Source organism: Anomaloglossus baeobatrachus, chromosome 12 (genome assembly GCF_048569485.1).
Source record: "Anomaloglossus baeobatrachus isolate aAnoBae1 chromosome 12, aAnoBae1.hap1, whole genome shotgun sequence".
Lineage (NCBI taxonomy): Eukaryota > Metazoa > Chordata > Amphibia > Anura > Aromobatidae > Anomaloglossus > Anomaloglossus baeobatrachus.
The window spans coordinates 117,564,407-117,579,203 of record NC_134364.1 but is presented as its reverse complement, the minus strand read 5'-3'; the positions used below and the strand labels follow the sequence as shown (position 1 = coordinate 117,579,203).

The following is a 14,797-nucleotide window of genomic DNA, read 5'->3' as shown; positions in this document are numbered from 1 at the left end:
TCGGCCCGGGTTTTTTTTGGGCCCCAAAATTTCGGCCCAGGTTTTTTTTTGGGCCCCAAAATTTCGGCCCGGGTTTTTTTGGGCCCCAAAATTTCAGCCCGGGATTTTTGGGGGGGCCCCAAAATTTCGGCCCGGGTTTTTTTTTTTGGGCCCCAAAATTTCAGCCCGGGATTTTTTTGGGGGCCCAGGTTTTTTTGGACCCAAAAATTTCGGCCCGGGATTTTTTGGGCCCCAAAATTTCGGCCCAGGTTTTTTGGGCCGGGATTTTTTGGGGGGCCCAGGTTTTTTTGGGCCCCAAAATTTCAGCCCGGGATTTTTTGGGCCCCAAAATTTCAGCCCGGGATTTTTTGGGCCCCAAAATTTCAGCCCGGGATTTTTTGGGCCCCAAAATTTCAGCCCGGGATTTTTTGGGCCCCAAAATTTCAGCCCGGGATTTTTTTGGGGGCCCAGGTTTTTTTGGACCCAAAAATTTCGGCCCGGGATTTTTTGGGCCCCAAAATTTCGGCCCAGGTTTTTTGGGCCGGGATTTTTTGGGGGGCCCAGGTTTTTTTGGGCCCCAAAATTTCGGCCCGGGATTTTTTGGGCCCCAAAATTTCGGCCCGGGATTTTTTGGGCCCCAAAATTTCGGCCCGGGATTTTTTGGGCCCCAAAATTTCGGCCCGGGTTCTATTTGGGGACCCAAAATTTCGGCCCGGGTTCTATTTGGGGACCCAAAATTTCGGCCCGGGTTCTATTTGGGGACCCAAAATTTCGGCCCGGGTTCTATTTGGGGACCCAAAATTTCGGCCCGGGTTCTATTTGGGGACCCAAAATTTCGGCCCGGGTTCTATTTGGGGACCCAAAATTTCGGCCCGGGTTCTATTTGGGGACCCAAAATTTCGGCCCGGGTTCTATTTGGGGACCCAAAATTTCGGCCCGGGTTCTATTTGGGGACCCAAAATTTCGGCCCGGGTTCTATTTGGGGACCCAAAATTTCGGCCCGGGTTCTATTTGGGGACCCAAAATTTCGGCCCGGGTTCTATTTGGGGACCCAAAATTTCGGCCCGGGTTCTATTTGGGGACCCAAAATTTCGGCCCGGGTTCTATTTGGGGACCCAAAATTTCGGCCCGGGTTCTATTTGGGGACCCAAAATTTCGGCCCGGGTTCTATTTGGGGACCCAAAATTTCGGCCCGGGTTCTATTTGGGGACCCAAAATTTCGGCCCGGGTTCTATTTGGGGACCCAAAATTTCGGCCCGGGTTCTATTTGGGGACCCAAAATTTCGGCCCGGGTTCTATTTGGGGACCCAAAATTTCGGCCCGGGTTCTATTTGGGGACCCAAAATTTCGGCCCGGGTTCTATTTGGGGACCCAAAATTTCGGCCCGGGTTCTATTTGGGGACCCAAAATTTCGGCCCGGGTTCTATTTGGGGACCCAAAATTTCGGCCCGGGTTCTATTTGGGGACCCAAAATTTCGGCCCGGGTTCTATTTGGGGACCCAAAATTTCGGCCCGGGTTCTATTTGGGGACCCAAAATTTCGGCCCGGGTTCTATTTGGGGACCCAAAATTTCGGCCCGGGTTCTATTTGGGGACCCAAAATTTCGGCCCGGGTTCTATTTGGGGACCCAAAATTTCGGCCCGGGTTCTATTTGGGGACCCAAAATTTCGGCCCGGGTTCTATTTGGGGACCCAAAATTTCGGCCCGGGTTCTATTTGGGGACCCAAAATTTCGGCCCGGGTTCTATTTGGGGACCCAAAATTTCGGCCCGGGTTCTATTTGGGGACCCAAAATTTCGGCCCGGGTTCTATTTGGGGACCCAAAATTTCGGCCCGGGTTCTATTTGGGGACCCAAAATTTCGGCCCGGGTTCTATTTGGGGACCCAAAATTTCGGCCCGGGTTCTATTTGGGGACCCAAAATTTCGGCCCGGGTTCTATTTGGGGGACCCAAAATTTCGGCCCGGGTTCTATTTGGGGACCCAAAATTTCGGCCCGGGTTCTATTTGGGGACCCAAAATTTCGGCCCGGGTTCTATTTGGGGACCCAAAATTTCGGCCCGGGTTCTATTTGGGGACCCAAAATTTCGGCCCGGGTTCTATTTGGGGACCCAAAATTTCGGCCCGGGTTCTATTTGGGGACCCAAAATTTCGGCCCGGGTTCTATTTGGGGACCCAAAATTTCGGCCCGGGTTCTATTTGGGGACCCAAAATTTCGGCCCGGGTTCTATTTGGGGACCCAAAATTTCGGCCCGGGTTCTATTTGGGGACCCAAAATTTCGGCCCGGGTTCTATTTGGGGACCCAAAATTTCGGCCCGGGTTCTATTTGGGGACCCAAAATTTCGGCCCGGGTTCTATTTGGGGACCCAAAATTTCGGCCCGGGTTCTATTTGGGGACCCAAAATTTCGGCCCGGGTTCTATTTGGGGACCCAAAATTTCGGCCCGGGTTCTATTTGGGGACCCAAAATTTCGGCCCGGGTTCTATTTGGGGACCCAAAATTTCGGCCCGGGTTCTATTTGGGGACCCAAAATTTCGGCCCGGGTTCTATTTGGGGACCCAAAATTTCGGCCCGGGTTCTATTTGGGGACCCAAAATTTCGGCCCGGGTTCTATTTGGGGACCCAAAATTTCGGCCCGGGTTCTATTTGGGGACCCAAAATTTCGGCCCGGGTTCTATTTGGGGACCCAAAATTTCGGCCCGGGTTCTATTTGGGGACCCAAAATTTCGGCCCGGGTTCTATTTGGGGACCCAAAATTTCGGCCCGGGTTCTATTTGGGGACCCAAAATTTCGGCCCGGGTTCTATTTGGGGACCCAGGTTTTTTGGGGCGCCCAAATTTCGGCCCGGGTTTCTTTGGGCCCCAAAATTTCGGCCCGGGTTTCTTTGGGCCCCAAAATTTCGGCCCGGGTTTTTTTTTTTGGGAGGGGGGGGGGGCGGGGGCGGGGGCCAGGTTTTTTGGGCCCTAAAATTTGAGCCCAGGTTTTTTTTTTTGGGCTCCAAAAATTTTGGCCCTGGTTTTTTGGGCCCCCAAATTTCGGCCCTGGTTTTTTCGGGGACCCAGGTTTATTGGGGGGACCCGGGTTTTTTTGGGAGCCCAGGTTTTTTGGTGCTTCAACATTTTGGCCCGGGTTTTTGGGAAGGCCCAGGTTTTTTTTTTTTTTTGTTATTGGGGGGGCCTGGGGTTTTTGGAGCACAAAATTTCGACTTGGGTTTTCTTGGATGCCTGCATTTTTATGGGGATCAAAATTTTGGCCCAGGTTTTTTTTTTTTTTTGTTATTGGGGGGGCCTGGGGTTTTTGGAGCACAAAATTTCGACTTGGGTTTTCTTGGATGCCTGCATTTTTATGGGGATCAAAATTTTGGCCCAGGTTTTTCTTTTTTTTTTTTTTTCAGGGGCCAGGGTTTTTTTGGGGCATAACATTTCAGACTGTTTTTTGTGCGGCACAGTTTTCGGCCCAGGTTTTTTGAGGCGCAAAAAAGTGTTGTTGGTATATCACAATAAAAAGGGATTTTTCAGCATCTGTACTATGAATCTTTACACTGAACTTTTCCACTTCTACAGTATACCACTGTATGCTGGGTGTAATTCTCAGTATCTGTATTATTCTGTATATATACACTGCACAGTACCACTTCTCCTGTCCTGTATACTGGGTGTAATCCTCAGTATCTGTATTATTCTGTATACATACACTGCATAGCACCACTTCTCCTGTCCTGTATATACTAAGCATGGTGCTGTAATCATGTACTGATGAAGGTTTTGGTTATGCATTTCTGTAGTGCTGGCGGTTCTGCAGAATTTATTGTGCTGTTATTGGTTCTTATCCTGTACAAATGTAACGATCCATAACTTGCAAGATTTCATAGCCATGCTAAAAGTATAGCACTGCCAGGCAAGTTAACTTACATGCGTGCTGCCCCTGCAGCGGCCAAACCGCTCGGATCCGGGGGTGATTACTCATGGCTCAAGGGCCTCCAGGGGTTAGGGGCCACTCTCGCATGTGAAGGAGGAATTATTTACAAGGAGATTTAGTTTGTGACGCAACCCATGGTGTGCGGTAATGGGGAGTACCCGGGGTGATGGATAGGGCAGCCAGATGACGATACCCTCCATGGATAGGGAAGACCCCAGGACTCTGGAGGGGGTTTTCAGGGGAGCGCAGACACACTGGAAGCAGGGGGTGATCAGGTACTCACTCAGAAGGAAAGCAGACGCTGACAACATGGTAAACCAAGTCTCTGGGTGCCTCTGCCCTCTTGCGGGAGCCCATCCGGTTATACATCCCCTGAAGTACTGCCTGATGGTCCAGAGCCTGCCTCCGTGCAAAATTTTAGTAGTGTCCAAGTGGCCCGTAAGCTTGAAGCTGTCCGGGCCCCGCTCCCCACTTTTTGGGTGAAAGAGCTGTGCTCTCAAGGGCTCACGCTTGGGATTTCAGTGAGCTGCTTGGATTGGAAAGCCCTATGCCCTCGTTGCGCTAGTGCCCCCGATCTCTGAGCTTTGTGGGGACAGTCCATAAAGGTCCTGTATTCCGCAGGTTAATTGGCGGGTTGCTTGAAGCCTCTCCCCGACCTAGGGTCGTGCTTTCGGTCCCAGACCGGCTATTGTATTTGCTGCTGACTGTCCTCCGAGACTAAGTCAGGCACCCAGTCCCAATATCCCGCGACCGGGTCTCCAACTCCTCCGGGTCCAGACCACCGTCTGCAACCCAACCTTCTCCTCCCCGGGAGCCACACGCTCTCTAATAGTTCCTCGCTGTTCGAGGGCTACCACTGAACTGACTTGTCATCTCCCACCAGTCTGCCTGACCCCTAGGTGGGCGGCCCTATTCCAGCTTAGCAGCCCACTGGTGTGCCTGACAGGGTGTGATTGGGATTTTTGGATGCTGATGGAGGCAGTACTGCAAGTTGGGAACCCGGAACCAAGTGGGGTTGAGTCCTGCACTAAGGATAAAGAGCGTGCAGTACCCTGTGATGACCTGACTAGTCCAGGGGCGTCACACATGGTTTTTTTTTCAGGTTTGTGATGCAATTCTGGAATAAAGATTCTCCACTGCTGGTGACAGCGAGAAGTCAGGTAAGCACAAATATTACATACAATTAGAATTTGTAGGGGACTGTACAGCGGGGACATTATACTGTGTGGACATTATGCTGTTTATGGATAAAATGTACTGTGATGAAATTATAATGTGGGGGAAATGTACTGCTGGGACATGGCATGAAATTGAACTGCCACACCATGCCATGTACACCACAGTATGGGATGACTACATTGTATGATCTGTGGAGAGGAACTTGTAGAAGGCCATAAATGATCAGACCTCTTGGAGCCTGTACATTCTAGACACCTCAGTACTGGACTGTCTACATAGTATGGGCTACAGGTAGGACCTCCTGGAGTAAATACATCCTAGGACCCCCTGCATTGTGGGGCTTCTGCTGACCAGACTGTATGGATGGCAGATAGTAGCGCCCAGGAGCCTGGACATTGTAGATGCTCCAGGACAAGCCAGGTCGTCACAGGTACTACAACAACACACCCCGGCTAGGCACACCGAAGTCAAACAAAAATCCTTGTTGCCTCCCTCCAGGGGCTGATGTCCACACCCACCGAGGAGTTCACAGTCCTGGAGGCGGGAAAAGGTAGTGAGTTCAGTTTGAGGAGTGAAGGGAAGTGGTAGTAGAGGAGTAGAGGGTGCGTGGCCCGGGCACATACAGCAAGGTTGGCAGACGGTGGTGACCGTCTGCAGGCGAGGCAGATTGACGTGAACCGTAAGGACCGGGGACGGGTGGTGGCCCGCCGGTACCGGATCAGGAAGCGAAGAGAAGCCAGCACCATTTGGCAGGGCTTACGGACCCCGACCAGGCTAGGAGTCGCCGTAAAACCGGTCAAATCCGTTAGCTTAGGGAACCTCCGGGGTTTCCCAGCAGTCAAGACCCGATTTTGAAGGCAACAGCTCAAACCGTGAAGGGAAACAGTCACCGCCAAGGCTACAGTTCCCAGGGCCAGAGCCTGCGGGCAAAAGGGGCTCCCTCAGCATCCATCTAAGCTGGGGAGCGGGATACCGGTGGGAAGCCACCAGAACTGAGAACACAACACAGGTGCAGGGAAAGGCAGTCACCACCAACCTACCGGGAGGAGAACAACCGCAGCCGTCTGTGGGACCCGTCCATCCAGCCGTTTGTTTTACCGGAGACTGTGTTCATCATTGGCTGAGTGAGTACCACTGTGCCGTGCGTCACCGCGCTGCCCCCGCGACCCTGCACCTCACCAAGCCCCGTAACCCGCCTGCCATCCCTCCCCTCACTGGGCCCCGGGACAACCAACCCCCTACCCACGGAGGGGAAGAACAACATCCAAGCTGCTCCCGGGATCCCCGTCCAGAGCAGCGGTGGTGTCACAACCTCACCACAACCGCGGGTGGCGTCACGGACAATATCCCCAAACCAAACCACCTCTTTCACTCACGGGCGAGGAGCGCCGCTCGAGTCCCCGGGATCCGGCCCACCGCTCGAGCCACCGACCGAGCAGCAGCCGGACCCAAGCAGTGGGTGAGTGCAGCGTCCCCTCTTCCGCCCGCGACATGTGTCCATGGTGGCATATTACTCTGGTGTTGTGATGTTCTAGAAGCCCATACATTTTACAATCTCTCAAAATCCCACATTCTAGGACCTTTTCTACGCATCTCATTAATGTTTAAATTGCATTTAATTGCATGTGGGGAGGGGGGGGGGATACACTCACCTTTTTTGGAGTTGTGGAATTACTGGCATAACCCTGGTGAAGGCTTGTAGGATTGTACTCCATCTGCTGCTCCTTTCCTGGGAGAGTACTCAGGTGCCATGTTTCCATATAACTGGAATCTTCATCAGGGCAGGTACAGTAAAAGAGCACACACATGGCGTTCAGGTGGAAGAAAAGCTCCGAATTATGGTACTGGGGTGTAATTAGCACAATGGAGGGAATCGGTGCAATAATAAGCATACATTATACTGATATTTTCAAGCAATCTATTATAGTAATGACAAGAACAAAGAATACATTGTATAATAGAGGGGGAGCAAGAAGAAAGGAGCGAGGGAGGAAAGAAGCTGGTGAAAGATGGGTGGAGAGGGAAGAAAGGAGCGGTAATATTTTCTAGATGTATCACACTCAGGACTAATTCTCTCTCCTCCCACTACAGGTGAGAGCTTTCCCATCCCCACATTCTTGGACGGTGTTCAGACTGTGACTTATCTGCTGCGGTTTCCTGTGACCTACAATCTGTAGGACGGACGATCCAACCCCTGATGATCAGGAGAACAATCTCTTCAGCTGAGTTGTGGTGGTCTCCATCATGTGTCCTCGCATGTAATAGTGACTGATGGAGCGACGCGTCCTCCTCCACCAGGTTCCTCCACCTCACACAGTGAGATTGTAGCACCCCTGCGGTAGGTGCCACAAATTGTAAGTGGAAACTCAAATGCCGAAATAGCCATGCCAGTCAACACACCAGCACCTTCAGGCCACACACACAACCCAAACACCAAACTGGGAGACTACCTAGCAACAGGTAAAAGGGATGGCCACTGATTGGATAGTCGCCACCCAATCTGTAGGGGAGAGACCCAGCAAGTGGGAGGGGCCAGGTGGAAGGTTGTCTGGAGGAAGTGTTTAGTCAAAAAGAAGTTAAGTGAGGAGAGTTGAGGGTTATAGTCGGAGGAGTGAAAGTACAGAAAGAAAGGAAAAGACCTGAAGTAACACCGGAGTGCTGTAACAGGAGTGAGTGACTGTGGAGTACAGAACCAGGACTCTAGGAACCGTGGGTTACCTGTGGAAGTGGAAACTCCAGGGACCACTGGGCGCCTGTGGAAGTCTGGAACCAAGGCTCGCAGGACTCAGCATGAGGCGGGGTGCAGACCCTATGACAGCAGGACACTTTATGGTCAACTGTTAATTCTGCCAGGCGAGAAGATCTCCAGGGTCCATCGCCAACCCAAGAGTCTGAAGCATCAGCAGCAAAGAGGGGACCAGGGATTGAACCCCTTAAAAGAGTCCAGGCTGCCTGCAACAGGACCAAGACAGAGGTTTCCAAGTAGCTCTAGGCCATGGGAGCCCATCAACAAATGGTGTGGACGGAGGACAGCCAACCCAGGTCACAGCTGGCACAGAGAGCAAGGGAAGCGGGAACAGCTGGAACCAGCACCAGCGGGTCCAAACATTGAAGTAAAGGCAAGTTAAAACTGCAATACTGGTGTGGACTGTTTACTTACTGCCGCCATACACATACACTGACTGTTCCCCACTACAATCCCCATCATCCACTGCTGGGGCCTAGCACTGCTTGCGGAGGGCCCAAAACACCTAAGTTGCACTACTCCCCAGCAATACCCTGCAGCGGCGGCTTCAAATAGCCTGGCCGCATACCGCAAGTGGCGTAGTCTACAACCCTTTTTTTTTTTTATTTTATTTTTATCCCGACCGATACCCAGGGTCGTAGAACTGGGCATCGGCTGTGACCACAACTCCCCTGAGTGTCACACACGCCCGAGACAGTACGCCATAGCCCTGGGGTGTCACACCCCAAAACTTGTCGTAGTCAGCAAAATTCTAACTAGACTCGTAAAATCGGGTGACAAGCGTGCCTTATAAACTGAACGGTGGTTAAAAATTTGCAAAAGTGCCGCCATATTGAACTGTAAAAATAACCTCCAAGCTGCAAAGAGGCCAAGCTGCAACCAAAGGCTCCGCCCACAACGCCGCTGAGGACGGAAGAGGTGCAGCCGCCTGACCTGGAAGCTCCCGAAGTGCTCCAGTCCCGTGAGAAAGGTTGGTCAACGTTAACCAAGGGGAGATAAGATGGAGGCACAAGGGGATGGCAAGGCTGCAGGACCTAGCGATGGCGTGGGAGCGGCATCGCCTGGCGCAGTGGTACCGATCATGCTGATCACCCTGGCATATGTTCCCGGAGCAGCATGGTTGTCCCAGTATGTCTGTAAACCAGATGCCTTGGTTGGGTTTAAGAAGAGAATCTGTTCTGTATTGGACATGTATGCAATGACCGGCAAGCAAAGAGCATCTGTTGTGCTGGGTCAGTTAAAAGGTGCAGCAGATAGTAGTGCCGAAGAGAGATGTCCCAATGGTATTAGAGGCTTACCATAACAGAACAGGACACTTCAGATGGAAAAAGCTTGAAGTACTACTGCGTGAGAGAGTCTATTGGGTTGGCATGAGAAAAACCATTGAAAATTGGTGCAGAAACTGTGGTCCTTGCAGTCTAAGAAGAAGAGACCGTGGTAGTCAAAAGGCACCACTGCAACCCATCATCAGCAAGCAGCCATTGGAACTTGTAGCCATAGACCATGTCAAATTGACACCCAGCAGGAGTGGCTATACCTATGCTTTGACCATGGTGGATCACTACTCAAGATTTCTAGTAGTAGTCGCAGTAAAGGACTTGACAGCGTAGACAGCTGCAAGAACATTCAAAGCCTACTTTTGTAGACCACATGGTTATCATGAGCAAGTATTAACAGACAGAGGTAATGCCTTTGATGCGGAAATCTTTGAAGAATTCAGTAACTTGTATGGTTGCAAGAAAATCCATACCACGCCTTATCATCCACAAACCAACGGTATGTGTTAGAGGATGAATCAAATAGTGATTGAGCTGCTAAAAACCTCACCATTGGAAGAGAGCAATCTGTGGCCAGAAAAACTAACTGACCTAGTGGACATCTAGAACAATATCCCCGTAAGTTCCACAAATTGTACTCCAGTGTACCTCATGAGAGTGAGACCAGGAAAATTACCAATTGAACTTGAAATGGAATTGAAACTCCAGAAACCAATTCACCAGATGCTGATTGGGACATTACTCGCCAAGAACAATACAGAAAAGTAAAAGTGTGTAGAAAAAAGTTTGAACCAAAGCAGGGAAATAAAAGAGCGTGAGTACAACAAAACGCTCCAGCAGTATCCTTTAATCCCTGGAGAAAATTGTCCTAAAAAGAAAAAGAAAAACCCATGAACTGGATGATCAATGGGAAGCTGAACCTTATACTATACTGTCTTCCAATTTTGATAACAGAAACACTTGCGTGATCAGTAAAGACAAAGGAAGGAAACGGCGACAGTCTCAAGACTCTAAAGAATGTCCAGAACAATTTGAAGTCCAAGGAAAAAAATCCCTTGTCAACCTCAACCACCTACACAAAAGAAAATGATTCATACTGTACTGAGACTTTCCAGAAGACTGGCCTCAGTATAATGGAGCCATAGTAGTACTAGTAATCACTTTTCCACAACCTGCAGAAACACCAAAAAGACAATGTTCCAGAGGAAACTTCAAACTGTGAATCTGCCAATCCCGTGGTAAGACTTAGAAGGCACAGACAATTGCCTAGCTCACCTAACACACACAGATCCACTCAGAATACAGACGCTAGAGAGACACTTGAAGTGCACAGATCTAGTCGCAGTAACATTAGGCAACCCTCATCCAGGTATGGAGAATGGGTATAGAGAGCGTAAATTGTAACTAAACAAAAATGGAAAATGTCCTAATGTAAATGGTTATTGAATGTTATGTGATAACTTTGTTGACCCCACAGCGACTTTACTGTGTGAACTTTTGGGTCATTGTTTCAATTTACATGTTTGATAAAAATGGACCCACAGTCACAGGACTGGTTGTGAAAAAAACTTTATTTGAAAATAGTTGCACAATTGTGCTAAATCCAGAGTACTACCTCACCAAAGGACCCTAATGGACACCGCCACCAAGGAGAGGATGGTTGGAGGAAAGGTCTGCAGTAGAGTAGGCCGAGACCTGGTCACCATGGAGACCGGTGACCTTCCTCCTAGAGGGTTTGGGACCAGGACCTTTGGGTGGTGAGTGACGGGGAGGGGGTGTGTGTGCGCTCTCAAGTTTGCAATGGTTCAAGCAATACCTCCCCTGCGTGGGAAGAATGTTGATATTAATATTTTATGTTTACAAAACTTTAAGAACATTTTTAACCTTATTTTTGCAGCCTGTGGACGTGCTGGAATTAACCAAGGGGGAATGTAGCACCCCTGCGGTACCAGGTGCCACAAAGTGTTAGTGGAAACCCAAACCCCGGAATATCCGTGCCAGTCAACACACTAGCACCTTCAGGCCACAGAGACAACCCCAACAACAAACTGGGAGACTGCCCAGCAACAGGTAAAAGGGATGGGCACTGATTAGATAGTCGCCACCCAATCTGTAGGGAGAGACCCAGCAAGTGGTAGGGGCCAGTGGTCAGTTGGAAGGTTGGCGGGAGGAAGTGTTTAGTCAGAAAGAAGTCAGTTAAGTGAGGAGAGTTGAGGGTTATAGACGGAGTAGTGAAAGTACAGAAAGAAAGGAAAAGACTTGCAGTAACAACGGAATGCTGTAACAGGAGTGAGGGACTGTGGGGTAAGGAACCAGGACTCCAGGGACCATGAGTTACCTGTGGAAGTGGAATACTCCAGGGACCAGTGGGCGCCTGTGGAAGTCTGGAACCAAGGCTCACAGGACTCCGCATGAGGCGGGGTGCAGGCCCTAGGACAGCAGGACACTTTATGGTCAACTGTTAAATCTTCCAGGCGAGAAGATCTCCAGGGTCCATCGCCAACCCAAGAGTCTGAAGCATCAGCAGCAACGAGGGAACGGGGACTGAACCTCTTAAATAGTCCAGGCTGCCTGCAATAGGACCAAGACAGAAACTGAGGGGTTTCCAAGCAGCTCTAGGCCATAGGAGCCCATCAACAAGTGTGCATGGAGGACAGCCAACCCAGGTCACAGCTGGCACGGAGAGCAATGGGAGTGGGAACAGCTGGAACAGTCACCAGCGGGTCCAAACACTGAAACAAAGTAAAAAGACAAGGCAAGTTAAAACTTAACTGGTGTGGACTGTTTTTCCTTATCGCCTCCGTACACATACACTGACTGTTTCCCATTACAATCCTCATCATCCACTGCTGGGGCCTAAAACACCTAAGCTGCACTACTCCAGCAGCCCCAGAAGGACCCTGCAGTGGCGGCTTCAATAACCTGGCCGCACACCGTAAGTGGCGTAGTCGACAAACTCTTTATTTTATTTTTATCCCTATTTTTATTCAGACCGACGCCCCCCCCCCCCTCCCCCAGGGTCACAGAACTGGGCACCGGCCACTTCCACTACTCCCCTGAGTGTCACACACGCCCGGGACAGAGTACCCCACAGCCCTGGGGTGTCACAAGATCCTCTGGATTTACCGACCGCGGGGTCTCAGCACCGGCCGCAGTCACATCACTGAGGCATCTGCTCAGCGGCTTCTTCTCCTGATGTTCCTTTTTGTGTTGTACAATATTCTGTCTAAGTGGTGATTTGCCTTCTCAAATATTCTACAAATTTTGCTTTACGTGCCAGTTTTTCTGGTTGTGCTTTTTCTTTGTGCCCAGTTTTACGTGCCCACTTTATTTTTTTACATGCCTGCTTTCTTTCAGGCATATTTTGTGCCCATTTTTTTTCTGTGCCTGCTTTTTGCTTTTTGGGAGGTGCATTTTCACAGGCCCGCTTTTTTTTTTTTTTCAAATTTTTTTTTTTTTTTTTTTTGGAGGGAGGGGCACAATTTTAACAAGCCTGCTTTTTTTTGTAGTGCATATATGTATGCCCTATTTTTTTCAGAGTGCAATCTTTATTGCAGCTTGGCTTTATGGGGATTTTTTTTAAGTGTTAGGTTGACCTATGGGTTAAAACTGTTGCCAGTGATGTCCGAACGTGGAGGGGGTCCCGGTCACCCCCCCCCCCCCCCCCCGGCTTCTCCCAGCCTTAATGAGATACAGACAGATGCTGATATCTGCACATAAGGCAAAGGAGTGTGCGCTCCGAAGACTGCTAATTTATTTTCACATACAGGGTTTATCAAGCTAATTTGGGCGTAGCTATGTTGTATGCATAATCATTAGTTTCGATTTTCGTCATAAGCGTGGATTTAACTTCTCAGCAAAAAACAAAACTTTCATTGTTCTTGGCTAGGCGCAAGTCTTATCTCTGTTCTTTTGGCAAGACATAACATTCAGAGTCCTTGAATCCGCTCTCAGCGTCTGAGCGTAGCTGGGCTTGTTTGTGCACCTTGCAAAGCAACATGAATGTCCATCTATTCAATTTTAGTTAACTCTTTACTCACAATCCCCCCTTTGGCATGCGTGATGGGACTGGGTCCTATCGAGAAGCTGGAATAGCAGGCTGGTCACCAGATGCTGTCCAAGCCGCGGGTTGCTTGGGGAGGTGAAATCTTCAAATTCACATCCGTCCTTCGGGTAGGGAGCCTGCATACCTCCCGACAAGAGTCACATCATAATACGCCAAGGTGATTCTAGAGGAAAGAGCAGAGAAAAAACAAAACAAAAAACCTATTAGTGATTTCATATTTGTGTTGAATAATAATTATATCTACATTTCTTCAAGCAGCAGGAAAATAGAGCCATTAGCAACTTAAACACTACATAAGCAACTAAAAGACAGAGTAGCACTTGGAATATAGATTGCAGTATCCCCATTAACCATACTCCTATTCCCTTTGGGTCTATGTAGTGACAACAGCTAGGGCCTATTATTTGGCACATCCCCCCCCCCCCCCCCTTTGGCAGCTGTGAGGTAATCCAGTACCAAAGTATGTTGGTTGGTTACAATGATTAATTGTCTCTGTATGGCAATGGTACTATTTACTGCTTGGAGAACCTCGAAAATTTGATCATCAAGATAGTCGGTGCTTTCCACCAACTTATGATACATCTGCATTACCATAGGATAGAGGAAAAGGGTGCTGAAAAATTTGTTGACATGACTCATTTGAATTACATGGGGTCGGCCACTAGGCCTGTCTTTGTTGTCTGCCGCTCTTTTTACCAGTAGGTGGAGAGGCATTTTTCCTGCCGGTATATCTGTAGTATTAATAATGAAGGTGGCAGGCGTCAAACGGGCTAGGGTGCAAGTGCCATTTACTCCCACTGGTAGCCAAATGTAGGTGTTGTAGCCACAAACCCAGTAGGTCTGCGGCGGTAGATCCCAGATGGCAGAATGTTGTAGTATTAGTCTATGCACTATATCTGTAAAAGCTGATGCGTTTTTCAGCATGCACCACCCGGGAAGTTGGCCTAGGGGACTACAATACCCTGCAAACTGTTCACCACAGGATTCTCGGCCAGGCACATACGGGTCAGAATCATTGCACCATAAATTTCCAGGTTTGGAATAACAAGTATCATTTGTGCCTTCTGGAAACCATGAATTGTATACCCACCCATGGTCATGCAGATGTCGCTCTGACAGTACAGATGCATTTAAACCCTTGTTGTTAGAGGTTCGCCCAAAACCTTCTTTAATTCCCTCCATTGGAATATTGCCCGTAATAGGTGTTTGTGAAATTACGGGGTACCCAGCTGTTTCCTCAAAGGCTAAGTATTGCTGGGTTCCGGGAAGCCCGGTAGTAAGCTTGCCTTGCCACCAGGGGAAATCTACCCACCCTACTATTGGTATGGGTACACTAGTGTTCCACAATTTTTGGTACTTTGTGTCATTGACTGATAGTCTATTGTAACAGCCTCCCCATTGGAACACTTCATTTATAGGCAGTGATATAGCTAAGTAAGGCATGGAGGAGGCTGTCACAGGTGCGTGTGTACATATCCAACAGTCTGTGACCTCCAGTATTTCTGCTAACACTTCATGGTGGGTCTCAAATGAATTCTGCGTTGGTGTCGAAGGCCCCAAAAATGAAGTACACATAGAAATACTTATGAGCAGTATTAGGCCTTCTTGCAGTGGCTGACATGGACCCACGTCGA

General features: G+C 49.4%; 1 long non-coding RNA gene across 1 annotated transcript in view; it reads right to left on the bottom strand.

Annotated features, from left to right (window-relative positions):
* The window catches only part of LOC142258061 (uncharacterized), a 34,681-nt gene extending 21,365 nt beyond the window's left edge, over nucleotides 1-13,316 (bottom strand). The window contains exons 1-3 of the long non-coding RNA XR_012727704.1: nucleotides 13,138-13,316; nucleotides 11,436-11,829; nucleotides 6,727-6,918 (exon numbers count right to left, since the gene is read on the bottom strand). This is a non-coding gene — a long non-coding RNA (uncharacterized LOC142258061). The remainder of the gene's footprint in view (nucleotides 1-6,726; nucleotides 6,919-11,435; nucleotides 11,830-13,137) is intronic.
* Nucleotides 13,317-14,797: the final 1,481 nt, after the last annotated feature.